This window comes from Leopardus geoffroyi, chromosome A1, assembly GCF_018350155.1.
Source record: "Leopardus geoffroyi isolate Oge1 chromosome A1, O.geoffroyi_Oge1_pat1.0, whole genome shotgun sequence".
Classification (NCBI taxonomy): domain Eukaryota; kingdom Metazoa; phylum Chordata; class Mammalia; order Carnivora; family Felidae; genus Leopardus; species Leopardus geoffroyi.
In genome coordinates, this window is record NC_059326.1 from 81,054,668 (window position 1) to 81,076,740 (window position 22,073).

The 22,073-nt window shown below is 45.6% G+C and overlaps 1 long non-coding RNA gene across 1 annotated transcript in view; it reads left to right on the top strand.

Moving 5' to 3' along the window:
* LOC123599902 overlaps positions 1-22,073 on the top strand; it is a 604,975-nt gene that overhangs the window by 240,753 nt on the left and 342,149 nt on the right. Inside the window, exon 2 of the long non-coding RNA XR_006713347.1 lies at positions 18,466-18,586. This is a non-coding gene — a long non-coding RNA (uncharacterized LOC123599902). The remainder of the gene's footprint in view (positions 1-18,465; positions 18,587-22,073) is intronic.

A 22,073-nucleotide genomic window follows, 5' to 3' on the forward strand; every position in this document is an offset into this window, starting at 1 on the left:
CTGTGATAAATGCTTCATATGCATTTTTTGAAATTTTCTCCTCTCAAGAACCCTGACTCGAGGCATGAAGTGACTTGCTCACAGGCAAGCATCCCACCTGCTTCCGGGCTGAACACGAACTCAAGCGTGTCTCAGTTCAGGGCCACATTCCTATGCCATGTCGCTGCATCTTCCTGGAGGGGGGTGGAGGTGATTGGGGTGGAACGCCGCATGGGGAACCCTCAGTGTGGAGCCCCAAGGTGGCCACAGGACAAATTGTCAGAGGGTTGTGACTTCTGAACCCTTGGGATGGCGAGTCAGAATGCTGGAAGAAAAGATTAGTCTGGTGTATTAACAGGCAGCTTCGATATTCACATATCTGAATTCAGATACAGAGTTTCCTCCAACAGTAGGAGATAAAGATTCAAAGCCATAGTGTGACTTTAATTCACACAAGAAAGCAGCCCTGTCTGATATGTTTCCTAGATTGTCAGGAATTCTATGGTATCAGGATAAGTAATACACTGTGAGGTTATGGGTATGTTTTCTAAATAAATATGGTGGAAGAGTGGCTTCACACTGTACCTGTTTGCTCAGCCTTGAGTGTAGACGAAGTCACCATGCACATATCTTTGGCTGTTTACATGCATTGGAGCTTTCAAATTCTAAATGGTAGAAACCTAACCAAAATCAACTTGACCGAAGACAGTCTGTTCACGCCACTAGAAAGGCCACAGTGGAAGAAGCTCCAGGCTGGGTCCCGGCTCAGAGAGGTGTCACCTAGTGTCACTTGCGTTTGTCAGCTGGTCACACTCTCACCTGTTGCCAGAACCCTGGGAAAGAAGGGTGGAGCCCTGAGCTGGCGGATGGCCATCCCTGATCCCAGGGAAAAGATCCTCTGCTCCCAGCCCCAGGCTCTGTTCGTTCCTCTGAGTTTCTTCCTCCTTAGTCAGCTCCGGTGGCCGTGTCTTAGTACGCAGGCTGGGGGCAAGTGATTTACTTCTTACCGTTCTGGAGGCAAGAAATCCGAGATCAGGTCTTTCCCAGGGCCTCTCTCCTTGGCTTGCAGATGGCTGTCTTCTCACTGTGTCCTCACGTGGTCATCCCTCTGTGCCTGTTTGTGTCCTTGTCACTTCCTCTTATAAGGACACCTGTCATATTGGGTTGGTGCCACCCTTGTGACCTCGTTTTATCTTAATGACTTCTTTAAAGACTCTTCCAAATGCAGTCCTTTCTGGGTATTGGGGGCCAGGACTTCATCTGGTTGAAGTTGAGTCCATAACAACTTCTCCCATCCTTGCCCTGCACACATGATCGCCGGGGGACCCTTTGTCACCCGCCATATTTTGCACTGGAGCTCAAAGTTATTCCCATCAGCAATTTGAGTCATTTGTTGGAGAGACATCAGGAGCTCATCCCTGTGAGATTAGCAGGCTTTGTCAGCCACATTTTAGGAATAAGAACACCACTTTCCACTTCTAAATATCTGAAATATCTAAAAACAAACCCCTTGTTATCCTTTTCTTTTTAGGTTTTCCACATATTTTTCATAACTTAAAACCATGGTGGGGCATCTGGGTGGCTGAGTCGGTTAAATGTCTGTCTCTTGATTTGGGCTCAGATCATGATCTCACAGTTCATGGGATCGGGCTCCACATTGGAGCTGGCTGTCAGCACAGAGCCTGCTTGGGTTTCTGTCCCTCTCTCTGTCTCTCCCCAGCTCATGCTCTCGTTCTCTCTCTCTCTCTCTAACATAAATAAACATTAAAAGAATTAAAAAAAACATGGTAAGAAACTCCAATGATGAACTGTTTTTAAATTCAGAAACGTTCACTGAAAGATGTGGAGCCCTGGCCATTTACAATCAACATCTGCCTTTCTGAGAGTACTGTTCACACGCATGCGCACGCGCCCCGGAGGCGGTTTCTCCCATCCCTGGGGCGGGAGACAGGATCGGAGTGATCATCCTCTAACACACACCTGTCATCGACCTTCGGTGGATTTCAGGGACAGAGACCTTTCCCACAATTAGGGTGTACCCAGAGGACTAATATGCTGCTTGTGTTCTTGTCGGAAACGGGATACTATAATGTAGCTGTCGACTGAAACGTGACTCCGTGGAACTTTGCTGAGACAGGTGGAGGGGCCGTCCCTCATCCTCTGTGCCCTCTGCTCCTGTGCACCTGCCTCAGGCGACAGCGACTTGATTTTTAAGCCATTCGAAGGGCCTTGCGACAGCTTTTGTTGCTGGCTGGTTGAGGTTGTCACATGTTGGGCATATGAAAGAACAAGGTCAGGATTCTTTTTTCCTAAAACCTGTTGGACGGGCAGAGCTGTGTGCTGCTCTGTATCTCACGGTATCTGGGGACCTGGAGCCCGTCATGAAAGATGCGTACCCACCGTGTGTCACAGGAGACGGCCCCACCTTCGATCTTCGAACGTGCCCTGGAAGGCACCTGCTCTGATGCGCTGATGGGCAGTGCTTTAAGCGTGTTTCCTATAACAGCTTAAGGCTCTGAAGGTAATTTATGAAGCAGAATTTCTGTTGACTTTGATCCTTTTGGTGGTTAAGTACTAATAAAATGAGACTAAGCTGGCCTAGATGTCTCACAGCTGGTGTTCAGAGTTGATGGACAACTGAAGCTCATCAAATATTCATCTCCTCCTGGCATCCTGCCCGCCTCCGGGAAGTTGTCACAGGAGCGCTGTCAAGGACGCACTGGGATGTGCCGCGTGCCCTCCTGCACTGGGCCTTCTTGGCCTGTGATCTGTTCCTTTCTGCCGCCGGCCTCATCGCGTGCCTGATTTTGTGGGCCCCGAGTGTGAGCAACTTTCTCTTTCTCCTGAGCACCATATCTTGGGACTTTTTCTTTAAAAGGTCTGGTTCCTGGGAAAACAGATCTGAGACCCAGATCTATCTGTGGGAATTTTCTGGGGTGACCTCCTGGGGAGGGGCACTTGTGGAGGTGGGTCGGGTGACAGTGCAGGCCCCAGCCGGCCCCTGCGAGCATCACCCTGCTCCACCCACAGACTGAAGGCACCCCTCTGTCCTACTCATTCACTGGCCACCAGGAACAGGTCCCCGTGGGGTGGCGGGGAGAGACACTAGTGCATAGTGAGAGAGGGTGTGGGGTCAGGGCCCCTGCCCTGCTGTGTCTCATCCCAGACAGATGCTTGCGTGGACTGCTGGGAGTCTGCGGACCTTAGGACTTGGTGGACCTGGCTGCTCCCGCTCGTGACAGTAGTTCTGTGACATGGCTACTCGACGTCCGCTGCTAAGAGCCCTAGAGCATGTGACACCTCTAAATGGTGTGTGACTCCTTCTGCGGATGGCCTGGCCTTGCTCTACAGCCGGGGTCCAGGACGAGATGTTCCTGTTGGCCACTGGTGCTACAGCTCAGCGCGACATTTCCCCGGGACCACTCCACTGCCACAGGGTCCTTCAGGCCACGGGGTCCCATGGGAGGGCCACCTGCCACTGCCTGGCCCTGCTGCCTTCCATTCTCTGGGCCTACCGAGCCGGGAGCTCTTTCCGTCACTAGGTCAGCACAGGAGCCGTGCGCCCCAGTCTGCATTACACTGCCTGCTGAGCCCAAGGAGGTCCCCACCCCAGTCATGGCTTCTGCACGGCGGACGATGTGAGCAGGGTCTTTTCCCTTTTACTTTGGAGGGTACGTCTCCGTCCTAAAACTGCCAATTCTTAGGATTTATCTCTCGCCACCTGGAATTCTCATGTCTCCCTTCTCAGCCCTGCTCTTGAGGTCTGTGGCCGCTGATACGGTGGACTGTGGTCAGGTTCTGTGGGGAACTGGTCTCAGTGCTATAGGGCCCCTCGTGGGGAGCTGGGACGGCCCCAGGGCTGTAGGGCCCCTCATGCCGGAGGGCACAGAGTTAAAGCCAGCAAGGCGCTTGGCATCCATTGTCACCATAAGCTACTTGGGTCCTACTTCTGGGTGGGGGTGCAGACAAGGCACTTTCCAGGTCAGAGGCTGGATCCCAAGCTCCCAACACCCTAGCAATCTCTCCTGGTGGGGACCCCACACTAGGCACAAGGTTGACCCACCAGACTGATGCCATCTCAGCGCTTGGCCGTGGTTCTTCCTCACTGTGATGATAGCATGTCTTCTGGTCAGTTTCTCCTCAATCTTATCATTATTTTTAATGTTAATTCACTTTTGAGGGAGAGAGAGAGGGAAAGAGAGAGAGCATGCGCTACTGGAGAGGAGCAGAGAGAGGGGGAGCCAGAGTTCTGAAGCAGGCTCCGGGCTCTGCACTGTCAGCACAGAGCCCGACGCGGGGCTTGAACTCACGAACTGTGACAGCATGACCCGAGCTGAAGTTGGGCGCTCAACCTACTGAGCCACCCAGGGGCCCCCTCTCCTCAATCTTCTACACGCTTCAGGGCTTCCTGGCACTGTCCTCACATCCCTTCTGCCTCGTTTCTGACTGTGTGGTGTCCAGTCACATTGGACATACCCTCTGCACATACCCTCCCCGCCCAGAGAATAGTGAGGATCTTGCCCAGTTTTCGGTCCTGGCTGGCATTTTCCAAGCTCTGTGCTTCTTTTGCAGCTGTTATGTTTCTGCAAACCCGTCTGATAATTTCCCATTGCCACTTCCTGTGAGAGAGCAGGGGCCCTGCCCTTGAACTGTTCGTGATTACCCAAGATGGCGAAATGCCCTGTGATTCTGGAGTTAATGGGGTGGTCTCAATGTACGACTGTTTTTGTTTGAAAGGCACACATCTCAGGACACGAATCTGGTTACAGTTGTTAGCTCACACCTTGAGTTTTGGCTCAAAAATATAGCTATTTGATCAAGTGAGGAAACTTCTGAGGATGCAGACTCTGGGCTGGCCAGCCTCAGGGCTGCGGAAGATTCCAGACAGGGGAACACAGGCTGGGGCAGGAGGGCAGGGCTGGCGCTGGGAATCCCAAACTTACCGGCTGATTCCTCCTCACCTTGGCTTTGCTTTCCAGCACATGGATGAAACAGAGCTGGCAGAATGTCCATTTCCTTTTTTTTTTTTTTCAACGTTTATTTATTTTTGGGACAGAGAGAGACAGAGCATGAATGGGGGAGGGGCAGAGAGAGAGGGAGACACAGAATCGGAAACAGGCTCCAGGCTCTGAGCCATCAGCCCAGAGCTCGACGCGGGGCTCGAACTCACGGACGGCGAGATCGTGACCTGGCTGAAGTCGGACGCTTAACCGACTGCGCCACCCAGGCGCCCCTCCATTTCCTTTTTAAAGTGATGTTTTCTTTGCAGCTTCTTTGGCTGTTTTATCATTATTTTTTGCTCATCGGATGCCAGGATTATAAGTGTAGGAGGCGACGTGCGTAATTAGCAGAAACTTGGCTTTTGTCGGTTCAGACATGAAACTATAATATTAGGAAAGGGAACAGAGCAGAGCCGGTACGTGTGCAGAGGAGAGCCTCCAGTCACTTTGGGGGGGTTCCCTGGTGGTGGGGGGGGGACACGACACATGAATAAATGCAAACGTTTGGAACAGGTGTGTCGTGCACAGACACCACAGAGGTATTTATCTATCCATGATCTGGAGTTAATGGAGGCCTTCAAAATAATTTGTTTATAATCAACATTTTCTTTTTTTTAAGTTTATTTATTTTGAGAGAGAGAGAGAGTGTGCATGTGCACAAGCAGGGGTAAGGCAGAGAGAGAGAGAGAGAGAGAGAGAGAGAATCCTAAGCAGGCTCTACACTCAGCGCAGAGCCTGACATGGGGCTGGAACTCATGATCTCTGGGTACTTCATCTGTGTGTGTCTGTGTATCTGTGTGTCTGTGTGTGCCTCTGTATGTGTCTGTATGTGTTTGTGTGCCCATGTCTATGTGTCCGTGCATGTGTGTGTGTGTGTGTGTGTCTGTGCATGTGTGTGTCTGTGTGTCTGTGCATGTGTGTTGGGGGAGGGGCATTGTGCTCTTTGGATGTGGTGAGTGCAGGAAGTGGAAAGAAGGCCACCCACATCTTGCCCTTGGGACCGAAGCATTGTTGGGCAGCTCCCCCTAAGACAGGTACCTTTGTCGTGCCACAAGCTTCTTGGCTCCACTCGGAGCAGCAGGGTCAGATGTTTCCTCAGATATTTCCAGATCGTCTTCCCTGAGCCACAGAGACATAGTCTGAACTCCACCTTGAATTAGCTCACATGACCAGACACAACTTATGTCACCTAAGTCAGGCCAATCTGCTACAGTCCATCTGGCTGAATGGTGCATTCTTCTAAGGAGTGAGAATCTTACTTCCTTTTAAAAACAATTACACTGAAATGTTTAATTTGACATTCACAGGCCACGAGTCTGAGGGAGAAAAATCGCCCTTTACCTTTTGTGCTCCCAAAACAAAAGTAAATTGTTACCGTCAAATCTTTAGTTTCCCTGAACAGCAAGTTGACATCATAAACCACTAAAACCTTCTCTCCTGCTGTCCCGGGTCACTTGATCAACAGCCTGCTTGTGCAATGGCATTTCACTGTCCTGTCGACGTCAATATCTTTCAAATATGTTCACTGGACAGCTCAGTATTTCTACAGGTCTGTGTATTGGTTCGCGTGGTTTACTGTTTGGTAAGTGACAGCGACATCACAGCACATAAGCTAGTATCTTATTTAAAACAGTAATGGAACTTTCCTACATGTCTTAGCAAATCTTAGTAGTCTTCCTTCTTCCAAGTACACACGTCCTCCATTTGGGTTTTGGAGGTAAAATGTGAAGTGGTGGAAATACCCCTGTAGCTCAAAGCGAATTGCCCAAGTCGAGACAACGACAAGGACGTTCGGGACTCTGAACTTCAGGAAGAGGAACTTTCCAGGGAGAGGAGTGGAGAGGTCCAGAAACCATCTGTGAAATCAGGGAGTCCGCACAGAAGAAACACATAGAGGAAACACGACGGAGTTAACTGACGCCCCTGTGTCCTTGGGGAGCCCCTGGTAGTGATGGGACCTTTAGGCGCCTCTGTGGGGATCAGCTGGTTTCTATCTATGAGTCACCCAAGTTGCGTCCTTCTCTCTGCCCCTGTCCACCCAGAAACGGTCGGCGGCTCTTGGCCACGCCCCGTGTTCCTCTCCCGAAATGCAAAGGTGGGGGCTGCAGGGTTGTGGGCTTCCTCGATTTTCCTGAAAAGGGCGAGTCTAGGCCATGGGAGTTTGGTGAGATCTCCCCTCTCCTTCCTCCCTTCTGGTCATCCTTTTGCAGGAAACCTAGGAAGCGCACGGTTGCGGACTCGGTGTCTGGGTGCTCTCCTCTGCCCTCTTCTCGCACCACGTACCTGGTCTCGCTGGTGCCGACAGCGGGCTCTGCACCTTGCATACAGCAGGCGCCTAATAAATGTAGAAGGGATGGATGAGTAATTAATAAAGGTTTGTTGGAAGGACTCGGGGCCTCGGGTGAGAGTGCCAGGTGCTGGGGGAGAAGCTTAGGGAAACAGTCTGGCCGGGCAGGCACCTCTTGGCCTCCTGGCTGCCCACCTTGCTGTGCGCGGCCCGCTGCCCTTGTCTGCTCTCGAAATTCAACCTGCTCCTATGAGGAGTGTGTCCTCCGTTCTATCTCCATAATGTTTTGGTTGTTTAAAATGTATTTTCTGTTTCTCCATCTTAATCTTGTCTATGCTTATATGTCTCACTTTACATCTGGTGACTTTAGACCTGGATCTTAATCTTCCCTCTCCTTCTTTTGAGCTTTTTTTTTTTTTTTTTTTTTATCTCAGTGGCTTTTGGGTTTAGCTTTTACTTAAATACCATAAAACGTATCTTATGTGCACTACTGACTCCTTTTTATACGCTCCACACAAAGCTGAAGGTGAGGCTTCAGAGCCAAAACAATTGGACTGTTCAACCCCAAAGCCTAAAACCGCCTGGTCATGGGGGCACCTTGACATGCTCCCCTGTAAGGCAGGGACACACACAGTGGCCACTCATGGTGGGGTGGTCATGATCAGTGCTCTCAGGAGTTGGTGGATATTGCTAGTGATTTTAATGATCATCACCTTGGGGTGTTGAATCTTTTGCTTTTAATTCCTTTTTTTTCTATTTTTAAATTTATTTTTCTATTTTTGCTGGTTTATTTCCACTTCATTCCTTATTTTAATCTATTTGGTATAGGGCTTTCCAGTTTTACTCTAAACTTAATCTTATTAAAATGTAATTACAAAATAGATCATAAATATAAAAAATAGTACAAAACAGACGTTCACATGAACTATAATAACACCACCAAATGTGTGTTGACCACTGAGCTTGAGAACATGGGACACGGCCAGCGCCCAGGCAGCCCCTGCATCCTCACTGAGGACGTCCTTGCTCCTGCAGAAGTAACCAGCACAGCCCGTGGGCATGGGTCCTCTACAGCAAGACAGTGACTGGTTTGGGGTGTCTCCTCACCTCACTTCACTGTAAGTGGAATCACGCTCCAGGCCTTGCTCTTTCCGCTCAACATTCTACTTTTGAGATCCGTTTTTCACAGTTTCACACAATGCATTTATCCCTTCTGATGTGATAGACACTGGGTTTGGTACGACAGCATTTGTCTCTTGTTTTCCCCCATAGTGTGCACACTCCTTGTGCCCTGTGTGCTGGTCTCTGCAGGAACGGATGGCCAGGTCACGGCGCGTACACATCTTCAGCGTTAGTACGTGATGACAAAGTGTTGAACAAACTGACTCCCCTCGGTTCTCACCTTCACAGACCCTCAATGCTACCAGACGTCTTTAGGTAAAAAAAAAAACTCAGCCAGTAATTGTGAAACAGTATTCTGTTGGGGCTTAACTTTGCGTTTCCTGGGTCATAGTGAATTCATCCTGTATCTTGGGCCACCCCCGCGAAGTGCCCACTCTTACCTGTCACCTGTTTTTCTGTGGAGCTGATGGTCTTTTGCTTAGTGCTACACAGAAGCTCTACACATAGTCTGGACATGATTTCTTTGATGGTGGGTGGGGTGCACTTTATCTTCTTCCAATTTCTGACTTTTCGTTCACTGTGCGGTGTCTTCTGATGAACACATGTTCTAAATGCGGTTGGGTGTGTCCATCTTTTCCATTATGCATTGTGCTCTTTTAGTCTTTAAAAAAATCTTTTCTATGTGAAACTCATAAAGGTGTTATATTTTCTTCTGAATAAAAAAAAATTATTTCACACCTAGGCTACTGATCCATTGTTTTTTATATAGTGTGAGGTAGGGAGCCCAGTTCTTGGTTTCTTTGGGTTACCAGTTGTCCCATTATTTCTTTACTTAACTGTAATGCCGGCTTGGTCAGAAATCAGGTTTCAGTGTACGTGTGGGTCTGCTGCTAGTGTCGATACTCTGTTCCATTTGTTTGTCATTCCTCATGCCCATACCATACCATCATTACTATAACTGTATAGCAAGCCTCAATATTTGGTGTCTGGTTATATGATGATTATATTGATACAGTTTAATGCAGGAGTGACATTGAAATCTTATAGTAAACTCCATTTGGACATGGGTTTCATTTGCTAATGATTTTGCAAATATTTTTTTCATGTGTAAGATTGGCCTGTCATCTTTGCTTCCCATACCACCCCTGATTTTTATAACAAGCCTTAGAAAGTAAGTCGGAGGAATATTTTCACTTTCTGTAGTCGCTGGGATGGTTGTGTGGTGTAATAAGACACTGCTCGGTAGTATTTACTTGTAAAACCATCTTTATTTTCTTCGTAGTTTAATGTAATTAAAAAAATTTTTTTAATGTTTATTTTTGAGACAGAGGAAGACAGAGTGCGAGTGGGGGAGGGGCAGAGAGAGAGGGAGACACAGAATCCAAAACAGGCTCCAGGTTCTGAGCTGTCAGCACAGAGCTCGATGCAGGGCTCGAACCCATGAACCCTGAGATCATGACCTGAGCCAAAGTCAGACACTCAACTGACTGAGCCACCCAGGTGCCCAACTTTGTAGATAGTTTAAAAAAATATTGATGCAAGGCATTTAATGGTTATAGGATCTATAAGAGGTTATAGGACCCCCTTCTGGGGTCAGTTTGGATAACTTGTTTAATGTAGAAAATTTGTTATTTTCAAATTGGTTGGCCTAAGTATGTTCCTACTAATCTTAATAAAATTTAAAATATCTGCTGTGTATGCATTATTACCTACTTTTTAATTCATGCTGGCATATTTGATTTTCACTTTTTTTTACCTTTATAATCCCCAGAGATTTATTAATTTGATTAGTTTTTTTCAAATAATCAAATTTTGGCTTTGTTGATCCTTTCTCCTGTACCTGTATTTCTACTGCATTAAATTTTGTTCATCATCGTTTCCTTTCTTTTACTTTGTTGACTTTGTTCTGCTATTCTAGTAGTTTATTAATGTCCAGGCTTTTTTTCTTTTCTAATATAATTGAAGACTATGAATTTGCTTCCTGTCATGATTTTGGCTGCATCCTGCAATTCCTGATGGCATTTTCATTATTTCTCAGCTCTGAGTATTTTCTAATTTTTATTATGATTACTATTTTGATTCATGAGGTTTTTCAAAGTGCATTTCAAAGTGCATTACTTGACAAATATATGGATTTGTTTTAAAATCATTATGTTATTACTTTGAACTTAATGTGATTTATTGAATCTAAAAGGCTACACAAGAAGTATTCAGATTTCAGAAATGCTAAAATGTGGGTAAAATGACAACAGTAATTACAAGAAGTCACTGATTCTCACACACATCCCAATTTAGATTAGAGATACCAAAAACTAAAAAAGAAAATTGTGCCTTAGAGTCTATAAAATTTTGTTGCAGTCAGAAACTGTGTTAATGTTATGTTAATTTATTCAAATATTGTGCAATTTGCTTCACATGATCAATATTTGTAAATGTTACTTGAGTGTTTAAAAAAATGTAATTCTTTTCTATATATATTCCTGTTGTATTTTTCTATCAACCTTTTCACTACTGTTAATCTAGGTGTTTTATATCACTACTGATTTTTGTCCATTTGGTGTGTTGATTATATAGAGAGGTGTTTTAGAAATCATCTGTGATGCTAGATTTCCCAGTTTTTCCTTATAATTCTATTTTTATTTTATATATTTTGAAGCTGTATTATTAGGTACACTATTCTTAGAATTGTTAAATTTTCTTATTGAATTGAACCTATTAAACATGCCATAATCTTTTTTAAAAGTTTTATATCTCTGGAAATTCTTTTTGCCTTCAAACTTTTTTGTTTTCAACTGATTAAAACGTACAAATGCCAGCTTTCTTTGGTTGTTTATTTGGAACATATTTTTCCATCTTTTTGCTTTTTACCTGTCTGTGCCCTTATATTTTAGAAATGTCTCTTATAAACAGCAGATAGCTGGGATTTTTAAAATTCAGCATAATCTTACCCTTTTAATTAGGAAGTTTATTCATTTATAGTTATTGTGATTACTTGCATTCCTGTCTGTTTTACTTCATGCTAGTTGTCCTGGCTTTCTTAGGCTTTTTTTTTTGTTCTGTTCTTAACTCTTTTTAAATTAATTAATTTTTTCTTCCTGTCTGATTTTCCAGCTCAGTTTAGAAGCAATACATTCTATTTCTATGATGTTTTTGATTACTCTAAAATTAATAAGCCATAAACCATCTGACTTGACAAAGTCTACAGTTAATATTTACCCTCTTCACAAATGATATAAGAGTCTTAGCATGCTTGCTTTTATTACAAATTATGTGTTGCATCACTCTGTTTCTTGGCTCTGTCTTGTTATTTTTAACTGTACAAATTTATGTTATTACTTCCCAAAGCTAATGTTTGTTTAAACTTATGTAGATATTTACTATTTTCTTTAATAAACATTTCTTCTTGCATCTCAGATATTTTTTCCTGGGATTCCTTCTCTCTTCCTAGAGTTCACCCTATAAAAGTTCCTCTAATGAGGGTCAATCATGGTATTTTTGAAATGTCTTATTTTCATCATTATCTTTGAAAAATACAGTTATCTAACTAATAATTTCAAATTTGTACCTATTTTTCCCCCAGAGCCTTAAGGATATTATTCTATTGTCTTATGACTTCTCCTACTATTGAGAAGACACCTATCTTTCTAATTGCTATTTCATTTTAGGGAATCAATTTTTTTCTTCCCTGTTCAATTAAAAATGTCTCACTTTGTCATTTTTACTCATCAGTTTCACTAGGATGTATCTAGGTGTGGATTGTTTTTAATTGCCTTTCTTGGGGTTTATGGACATCCCAAATATGAAGATTCATGTCTTTGAGAAATGTTGAAAAGGTTTCCGCCATTATCTTTCCAAATACTGCCTCTCTCCCATTCAATTTTTCCCTCTAGAATTCTGATAAGAAATACTTTATATTTTCTCATATTGTGCTGTAGTTATTAAACCTTATATTTTCCTTGCCTTTCCTTTCTCTATCTACTCCACACTGGGTAAGTTTTTGAGAATCGAGATCTGTCTTCCAATCATATAATTCTTTCTTCAGCTGTATCTAGTCTGCTGTGTAACTTTTCTATTAGAGTTTCTATTTTCAATGATTAGATGTTTCGTTCTTTAAAAATTTGCTGTCAGGTCTCTGTTGTACGTTTGGTCAGGAGAGACTTTAGCTTTTGTCGTTGTGTGTCACTCACTGTTAACTTTACCATCACCTGTGCAACGTGTGTTAGGAAAAATAAAATGGCTGCTTGATGTCATTGACTTTTCCTTGACCCTTGACTCTGTGGGAAGAAACTGATTAGGGCACCATCACATATCAGTTCCGCAGAATTCCATAGGTACTGGTGTGTAAAAACCTGTGCATTAATATTACTTTGAACTGTGGCCTGTCAGTTTATAGGAATACCAGTGTGAGAAATCAAAAGTCTATTATAGAACCCTTTTCATTTAGATTATTAGTTAATGACTGTGTATTAGCTCTAGATGAGCTAGGTGATTGTCTCCATGACAGAGAGGTTAGGAACATTCATGCGAGGCCCTAACTGATGTGAGGCTACTTATAATCTTTATACCATTTGGTTTGAATATTCATTCTCTTTACTGCAGAAATGTTTGATTATGTTCTGCATCTGAGGTCCTCTTGGGATGTTATATAGTAAATTTGTATTTAGCAGAATTTCTTCTCTAAAATCTGAAAACTTGTTGATTCTGAAAAAAAACCAGTCCTGGGAATTTCAGATAAGGGATTGTTGCCTTTTAATACTTATGTCATTGAGTTCGGGTGGGGATTAATAAAATAAATACTGTAGAGCTCTAAGTAGAGCATATACTCCTTGATAGTAAACCCTTAATAAGCAATAACCACTGACTACAGCACTCCAGAAATTGCTCTGATTATCACAGTTACTAAAGAGGTCGTGGGGACAGAGGGACTGGGCAGTGTGGACCTAGACATCTTAATATTTATATGCTGTCTTGCATCTCACACATGTCAGAGTGCAAGCTACGTAAGCATTTTGGAAGCTTGTTAGGTACTAACGTAGGTTGGAACCAGCAGGACTGAGAACTTTAAATGATTCAGTGGGATAGGAAGGAAATGGTAACGTGCAGCAGTCAGCGTAGGCAATCAAACTGCATCCAAAGAGATGGGAGAATTGTGTTATAAAATTGTGGTGGAGCATGGGTTCCTCAGCTTCTGGCAGGAGGTGGTGGGGAGGGTTTCTCTTCTTTTTGCATAGAAGTCAGTTTTGATGTTGTGCAGTATGTTTGTTTTATCTCCTGTTACTTATTGGATTTTTCTTCTTAATCAAATTAGCAAGTACTTTTAAAAATTATTTAAGCTTTTTAAAATATTTATTTATTTCAGAAAGAGAGACAGCATGCGCACACACACGTGAGCGGGGGAGGGGCAGAGAGAAAGGGAGACACAGAATCCGAAGCAGGCTCCAGGCTTCGAGCTGTCAGCACAGAGCCCGACACGGGGCTCGAACTCATGAACCGTGAGATCATGACCTAAGCCAAAGCTGGATGCTTAACCAACTGAGCCACCCAGGTGCCCACTTTTAAAAATTACTTAAAGCAAATATTTTTAAAGATAAATGCTGGCTGGTTGGTTGAGTTGAAAAATAGTCTTTGTTACTCTAAACCAACTTGGTAGTATTTATCAACCTTCTAAAGAATGCCAGCATCTTGAACCCACGATTTCCATTTCCAGAAATCAGTCTCAAAGAGGTGATGTGAAATGGAAACTAACACGTCTGTGCAGGAGGACGTACCCTCCAGGGTAGTAGCTAGTGTGTAGTTGGGAAAGATGATATGCACGTGTATCCATTGGGGAATGACCAACTAACTCATAGTATTTTCTGGGTACGGAATATTACAGAGCCATTGAAAGTGATGCTTTTTAGTGACATGGGAACTACTGGTGACAAATGTCCAGTGATAAAGCAGGATGCATGGTCTCCACTGTGTGAAACACATGCATACACAGAAAAATACCGGAAGAAAGAGCCGAAAATGCTTGTGTTTTATGTGTGGGACGATTGGATTACAAGTGTTTTTTAGTCCTCTCTCTCTCTTTTTTTTTTTTTTTTGTATTTCACATTATAACAATGAATTTATTTCTGAACAAAAAAGCAATACTAAGAAAAATGTAACTTGTGGACAGGGTGAGATCCACAGGGAAGTGTGGTAGCAAGAAAGAGACAGCAGCCCAGGCTGAGGTTGAACCTGATGGCAGGCCCCGGCGCATGCCCGGCACATGCAGACCGCAGCCAAGCAGAGCCTGGTTTGGAAAGTCCGGGGAGTGTCCACGTGGAGACAACGCTCAGGCCCTGGGGTCCAGGAAAGGGGGCAGCCGTCCTGCCTCAGTGCAGAATTGTGTTGTCTCTGTAGATAGACCAGCCAGCTTGCATTGGGACGGATGGTTACGTCCAGGCCTTGACATATGTGCTTGGCCATTAATTGGCTTGTGAGTTTAGATCATGTGCCTCCTCCTCCTCCTAATTCAGGGTCCCTGCAGCATCCCGCACGTGGTGTGTGTTTCTGGTGTTGATACGTGTGGTGGTCACAAGCCCAGGCTTCTGGCGTCTGGCAGAACTTCTGGTCCTGCTAACTTACACTGAGCAGTTTGCTAGCGTCTCCAAAACTCAGCGCCCTCATTTATAGCAAAGGACTTGTTTCTGTTGGTTGTTACAAAAATGAAATGATAAAATATTAGGAGCTTAACAAAGTGCCCAATATAGAGCAAGAGTTCAAAAGGCAGAGCTGTAACCTCTCGGGCATAAAATCCGCCAGGCAAATCCCCACGTGGTAACACAAGCGTCCTCATCCAGAGACACGAGAAGAAACGTGGGTCTCAATTTGTGGAGACGCTTCTCCCGCGCATCTCTGCGGTCGGCCACTCTGGCCCCCGTGTGGCCTCCTGGGCGCCCACCGCAGGCTGCATCTGCTGCCCATCTTCTCGCCTCCTGGCCATGTGGCCCGGGTCCCACCCGCCTAGAACTTCGCTGGAAATTAGGTATGAAGCACAAATTTGGGGCACTGCCATCACAGGCCCTTTTTCTGCCTCTTGAGAATAGGGAGAGGGATGCGAGAGAAAGTAAATGAACAACGAGTAATTTTGCAGCTGGGCTGACGCGATGCTGTAACCTGGGACCGGGGCTTGTGGCTTGCTCTTGACCCCTTGGTCCATCCTGGGGACTGTTCCATCTTTGCCCACCAGGTGAGAGCGGAGACGTGCCGCCCAGGACCTTTGCCTGCACTCTGTAACGCCGGTGGGGGGGTGGGGTGGGGGGGGTAAGCACGACTTACTTTGCTCACTAAGGCAGTTTAACGTCCCTGTGTGGAGAGAGGACATGCTGTGGAAGCAGTGCCCACGCTCCAGTCTGGCTCCAAGATGTCACTGCCTGTGCATCCGTGAGAAACGAGAGTTACAGCTGCAAATGATAGACCCTGTAAACGTGTTTAAATGCCGCTCATCCCCTCTAAGTCTTTCTCAATGCTGAGAGACAGCAGGGTGCGCTCAGGCCTGTTGAAGGGCGTCGATATGCACTGGCCCTGCTGCTGGGCGGGGGACGTTGGTATCGGGTGGCGCTCATGTTCTGCCTCGACCCTAATGCGTGTTTATCCAGTTTGTTGGGTCTCTGGTGGTGGGTCCACTTTGAGGGAGGCCTGAAGCTTCCACCCAGCTCTGTTAAGGAGGGTGATCATGAAGTATTGATGTGAAATTCTAGGGCCTTCCGGGTCCATGAAAGGCTGTGCAGGAGACAGGTGGAAGATGAAACTTCACTGGCTTCACGACGGAGCGGCCGCAATGAGACGTGACCCCCTGACTCCCACTGCTGTCTGTGGGGGGTCCCCAGTCCTGCGGCTGCCTGTCGGCTGTCGGCCATCGCTCTTGGCCCACGGTCTGTCCCAGCTGAATCCCCCCAAGCAGGTGTATGCGCCCTGGACCCTCAGCCTCTGGCAGCCCCGCTCTGTCACAAGTGGACGTCTCCTTCCAGGGAAAATCCACTGGGCTTACGACTGAGCGAGATCCAAGTGGTGACACATTACTTTCTGTGTGCCGCCACGAACCCACTTGTCCGTGATAATTGGGAAAGAGACTCTTTTGAGAGTGAGAAGGGTGGGGGTGAGTGCAGAGGGAGGCTTCGCTGAACCCGAGGTCAGGAGTGTGGGGTGGGGTCCTGAGACCAAGGCCCTGGTGTGGCTTCAGAGCAAGCATTAGGGACCGATAGAGCCCCCTGGAAGGGAGGCTCCTGGAGGGTGGGAGGGGGTCCAGAGCAGGCCTGACTGTCAGAGCAGGCCTGACAGGTGTCTGTGTGGTGACAGGCCCACGGGATGAGCTCTGATAGGGCTGTGGGGGCTCAGTGTTGTGTCCAGAGGGAGTTAGAAACGGAGGTGAGTGAAAGGGCCGCCCTTGTCCTCATCCCCACAGAGGACACAAGTTCTGCCAGGAATGGGGGTCAGAGGGAGACCGGGAATTCCTCACCCCGTGTGCTCCTGGGGCGCGGGTCTCAGGCCTCCCCTGTGCCCGGCAAGGGCCGTAAGCAACAGCCACCACTGCCAAACGCCGCAGGGAGGGAAGAAGAAGATACGGCACCTGGTCGCGCTTGACCTTGTGTTACAACAGCCGAGGCAGCACTCCGCCGGATGGCACAGAAGCGACAATGGCCGGAGCGGGTAAGGCCCTGGCATGCGAACAGAGAGCCAGCACTGTGTGACTTAGGCAGGGACAACAGAGTCCACGGCCACCCACGCTCATCCCCAACGTGGCACAGCGACATGCAAACTTCCTAAAAAGTGGCAGAAGTAACATGTATTCTTTTTCAGGCCAGAGGGGAAAGTTACGTGGTGGAGGAAGCACGCATCGATTATAGGATTACAGGAGCGTACGGTGTAATCTGTTATTCAGCAACAAAACCACAAATGTTACAAGTATCTCCATGGGTGGCACGAATACGAGCTCCAAACCTTCACATCTAAGGGGCGATGCCTCATTTCTGTGGAACAGCAGTGAAGGATCGAAATACCGTTCACACAGGAGGAAGCCCAAGACGGACATCTTTAAATGGGATGGAAGACTGTGAGAGGGAAATTACTCTCAAATTATGAAACTGGTAGATGTGGAAATTGTGAACTTTTGCCCCAAGGGTGAGGCAAACACGTGGGTCGAGCACACTGCTCCCAGCCACCGCCCAGCAGGTATGTCTGGCGTTCCCCCCGAGGAGGGGGAAGTCCCTCCGTGCCCCTTCCTCGGGGACCGGGCAAAGGAAGGCCTAACGCCAGCGACCCAGTGTGGATAGAGCAGCTCGCCAGGTGTTTCTGGGCACAGAGGAGCTGGGGCCAAGGTGACGCCAGCCTCGCCGCCTGCTTCACGTCCGACTTGCCCTCCTTCTGTCGTTTGCTGTCTCCGTCGTGTCCTGAGCGTTCTTTCCGTAACTCGGCCCCAGCACTCACATCCCGCGGTGACTTCCATGGAACGAGGGCCACTTTGCCACGAATGAGCACAGATGTCCCTCTGCAACAAGTGAATGCTCGGTGACCTGGCTGTTTCAGTGGGTGGAGAGACCAGGCCGGGGAGCCCAGGGCACCAGCGCCACACCCTGAAGCCACACTCAGAGGAGAGAGCTTCCAACCTGACCCTTTGTGTTCAGATTCTCAGCCTAAGTAATGGTTTGACACTCTGGGTCCTCGGCCCATATGCATTATTTGGAGAGGATTGCACATAGTTTGTTTTTTAAAAAAATTACGTGTAATCTGATTATTCTGTAGGGAAAAAAGTGCCACTGATGCTAGGAAAATTACATTTAGAAAAATAGAAGAGATCAAAATGGGTATGACATTTTATATCCTGCATATTTCACTTAACATTATTACATCATGAGACTTTTCCCACATCATTAAGTGCTTGCGTAAGAAGACTTGTGAAAATGTACAGTTGTCTCCTATATAAATGCATAATTATTTATTTTGAGTTGATTTATTTTAAACCATTCTGCTCCCTGTGTTACATATGGAAAATTACAATTTATACCTTGGTTCAACAAAAATCTTAGTATTTGATTTTTACTCTTTCCATAGGGGAGAAAATCACGGAATGGAATTGCTGATTCAGGAGGAAGTAAACATTCACAAGGCACCTGGGATACATTGGAAATCTACACTGCAGAAATTTCCCGTAAATGGACATCCCGTCTGTAAGGTAGGATTCCCATCTATACTTGACAACTTGAGTATTGTGATTTTTTAAAAAATCTTTGCCATCTTGACTATTATGAAGATGACATTTACATCTAAGTCATATTCCTGTGGCCACGACTGAGGCTCAACATCTTTCATATGGTGACTGACTGTCTGCTGGGCTGCCTTTCTGAATTGCCTCTTTGTAGCTCATTCTGCTGTGAGGGTGTTTTTTTTTTCCTATTGATTTACAAGTGCTCTTTACATATTGAGGATTCCAGAAGCCTTTTGGGTATTGTATGTGTTGTAAATATTGTCCCAATTTATCTTTTGACCTTGTATATTTTTAACAGTAAAAGGCCGTGAAAGTTTTAAGTTACCAAATCCATCAGCACTTTAGTGTTCCTACTTTAACGTCGTGTTTACAAAATCTGTTTTCACACCACATATTTATGTATATAACTTTTTCCTCTAGTTCTTTCCTGGCTTTCTTGTGCTGTCATCCTTCTGCAGTTTATTTTTAGATGCATAGAGTGAATGCAAGTGTCAAAACTTATTTATTTATTGTTAATAGTTAAACACTTATTCCAGCAGAGTTTACTTTGCAGTTCAGTCTTTCTCCACCTATTTCATATGTCCTTTTATTATTGCACTGAAGAACATGACATAGTTCGTTCTCCTTCTGCTTCTCTGTCCGTATCTGGAACTGTTCACCTCGCGTTCTGGCGGTTGCACACTAATCAATTGGTGTGGTCTGATACAGGATGTTTTCATGTGGAACACGCCTTCATAACTTTTTAATGAACTGTATCCTTCCGTATGTAACTTAGTCAAGTTTGTAAAACTGTGTTGTTAGACTTTTGATTGGAACTTCATTCAATTCATTAAATAAATAATCTTAACGAGTGAATCAACATCTTTATAACATGCGTAATGGCTTTTCGATCAAGGAATATTATATGCTTCTTGTTGTATTTATCTCAGCTCCCTCAGTGAATATTTGCTTGATGAAGGGATGTTTTTCGTATTTATTTCAGTGTCTTTTTTATGCTGCATGTATTTTATGCTGAACTCTTTTTCATTATTGTCGACATGTTGGAATTATACTAATTTTTGTATATTTGTTTTTCTACTGGCCATCTGTGTGGTTCATGTTATTCGGAAAATTATTTTTTTGAGAGCAAGGTGGACGGGGAAATCTTACCGCATGAAAATGGCGATAGTGTTGCCTTTTTTGCCTAATTCTTGCAATTCCCAGACAGCGGTACACAGCGGGAAGGAGAGCGGCGCCCAGCTCTGGCCCGTGTGAGGCACCAACGGCTGGGTGGTATGGCCGCCCCTCCCCCACGTACAACATACAGGTGTTAGCTCCCTGTTGACTCCCATGCGACCTCTGAGATTTCAGGCGTCTCTTACCGTTCCTCGACATTTACTTTTCTCTATCTCTAAATAAATTAAATGTCCTTACCTCTTGTGGTTTGGAAGATATGAGCTTGGATTTTTAGTTTCTTTAGTGGCTACCCTAACTGTGTCTGAGTTCAGCTGATTCTGAGTTCTCTGATTATTAGTGTCAAAAATGAATGCTCAGCTCCGTAAGATTAGGAGGGATCTTCCCCCCCTCCTCTGAAATAATTTCTGAACACTTAAAAATATAATGTGGGGACCCCTGGGTGGCTCAGTCAGTTGAGCGTCTGACTCTTAATTTCGGTTCAGCTGATGATCCCAGGGTCGTGGGGTTGAGCCCCGTGTCAGGCTCCACACTGAGAACAGAGGCTGGTTGGGTTTCTCTCTCTCCCTCTCTCTCTGCCTCTCGCCACTCGTGCTCTCTCTCTCTCTCTCTGTCTCTCAAATTAAAATTTATACATATATATATATATATATATATATATGTGTGTGTGTGTATATATAATCTGGGATTTTAAAGGAGATAGAAATGATCATGAAGATAATAATTTATAATACTTTGTTTTCTAGGAATAGTTTGATTTTTGTCTGATTTTGGAATCCTAATTACAGTGGTATAGATTTAATCCTATGTTTCTATCAGGAAGTCTGTGTGTTGGGGTCTGTGTCCGCATCCTTTGGGTTCCCTTCAGTTTAGATACTTTGCTCAGAGAGGTTGAGATGGTGGTCTTGCTTCTAGATTCTTCTTCTGCGCTTGTGGTCTTGCTGCTCTTTGTGCATGTAGTTGCCTGGCATGGCCTTAGCGTTCTGAGTCCCGGCCATGCACCCTCGGAACTCGGGGGTCATTGCCACACTGTCCTTGGGATACACTGCCACGGTGACCGTGCCTGGGGACAGCTGTCACTTCCTTTACTTGTATGTGTTTTTACCATCGATACTGAAAGTTTATGGGATTGTTTTCCCTGTGCCTGAAATTTAACTCACTGGCCCCTGTGCAGGAATGTGTCTCTTTGCTTTATTTTAGCAAAAACCTCCATGAAATTTCAATTCTTTGTTGCTATTCTTTCCTTTGTTGAAACTTCGTAGGCACAATGTTCTCCCTCTCTCTGCTTAAAAAATGTGTTCAATCTTCAACTTGCATTCAGGAAAGAATCTCAAATTTGTTTTCCACATCCTCAGCTGAGTTTTCTGCGTGGCGATTAGCCACTCTCTTGCTGTCCTGGAGACTCGAATTCTGTGTTTTCCTTTCTGTCTGTTTGTGACCCTTTCTTATCCCCCAGCTTGTACCCTTCTAACTCTTACCTGCGTCCCTTTCACGGCAGTCTCTGTCTTCACCCTGTTTTCCTTCTGCTTTCCACGCAGCCTATATGGCCCCGTGGGTTGAGAACACAGAGCAAACCCTTCCAGGAACTGTCCTTAGTTTTGCACAGTGCACACCTCACATTACCAGGTCTTTGATCTCCACCTTGAAAAGATTTCCGCCTTTGCTTCCTGTTAGTGTAGTTTTACAGACTCCGCCCCAGAACCGCTCTACCGTGGAACAAGAAGCGAGTCCGGGAGATCCGTATTCTCGCTGCTCTTCCTGGCTGCCCCGGGACTGTGGTTGTGTTTTCTGTTACCCGGGGCCGGACAGGCTTCCAGCTGCTGGAGCCCTTCTGGCCTGAGGAGTGCTGATCGGTCCCTCACGTAAACACTGAGAGAAACAGTCGCGGACCCTGGAAAAGCCACCCTCCTTCCCTTTTCCAAACCCATGCATGGAAAATTCATCCCTAAACACAGGGCTTTTTCTCCTTTCCGCTTTTTCTACCATGATGCTTTCATTCCACAGTGCATTGTTATTTGGTCCCACTGGCCCGCGTACAGATGCGGAGACTGGCACCGGACCCTGTTTGTGGACACGGACCCACCTGCAGCGGCATCGGAAAGCGATTTGTGCGTCTTCCTGATTTGTAACGTGATGCTTTGGACTATTAGACCCCGGTACTACATGTTTGCGTTTACCTTACATGATTAAGTGTAAATTTACATTATATGTGTACATGAAGCAGAATCTAAAAGTTGTAGATTTCAACTCCTTGACATGCTTGGTATCATCAAGTAGCTTT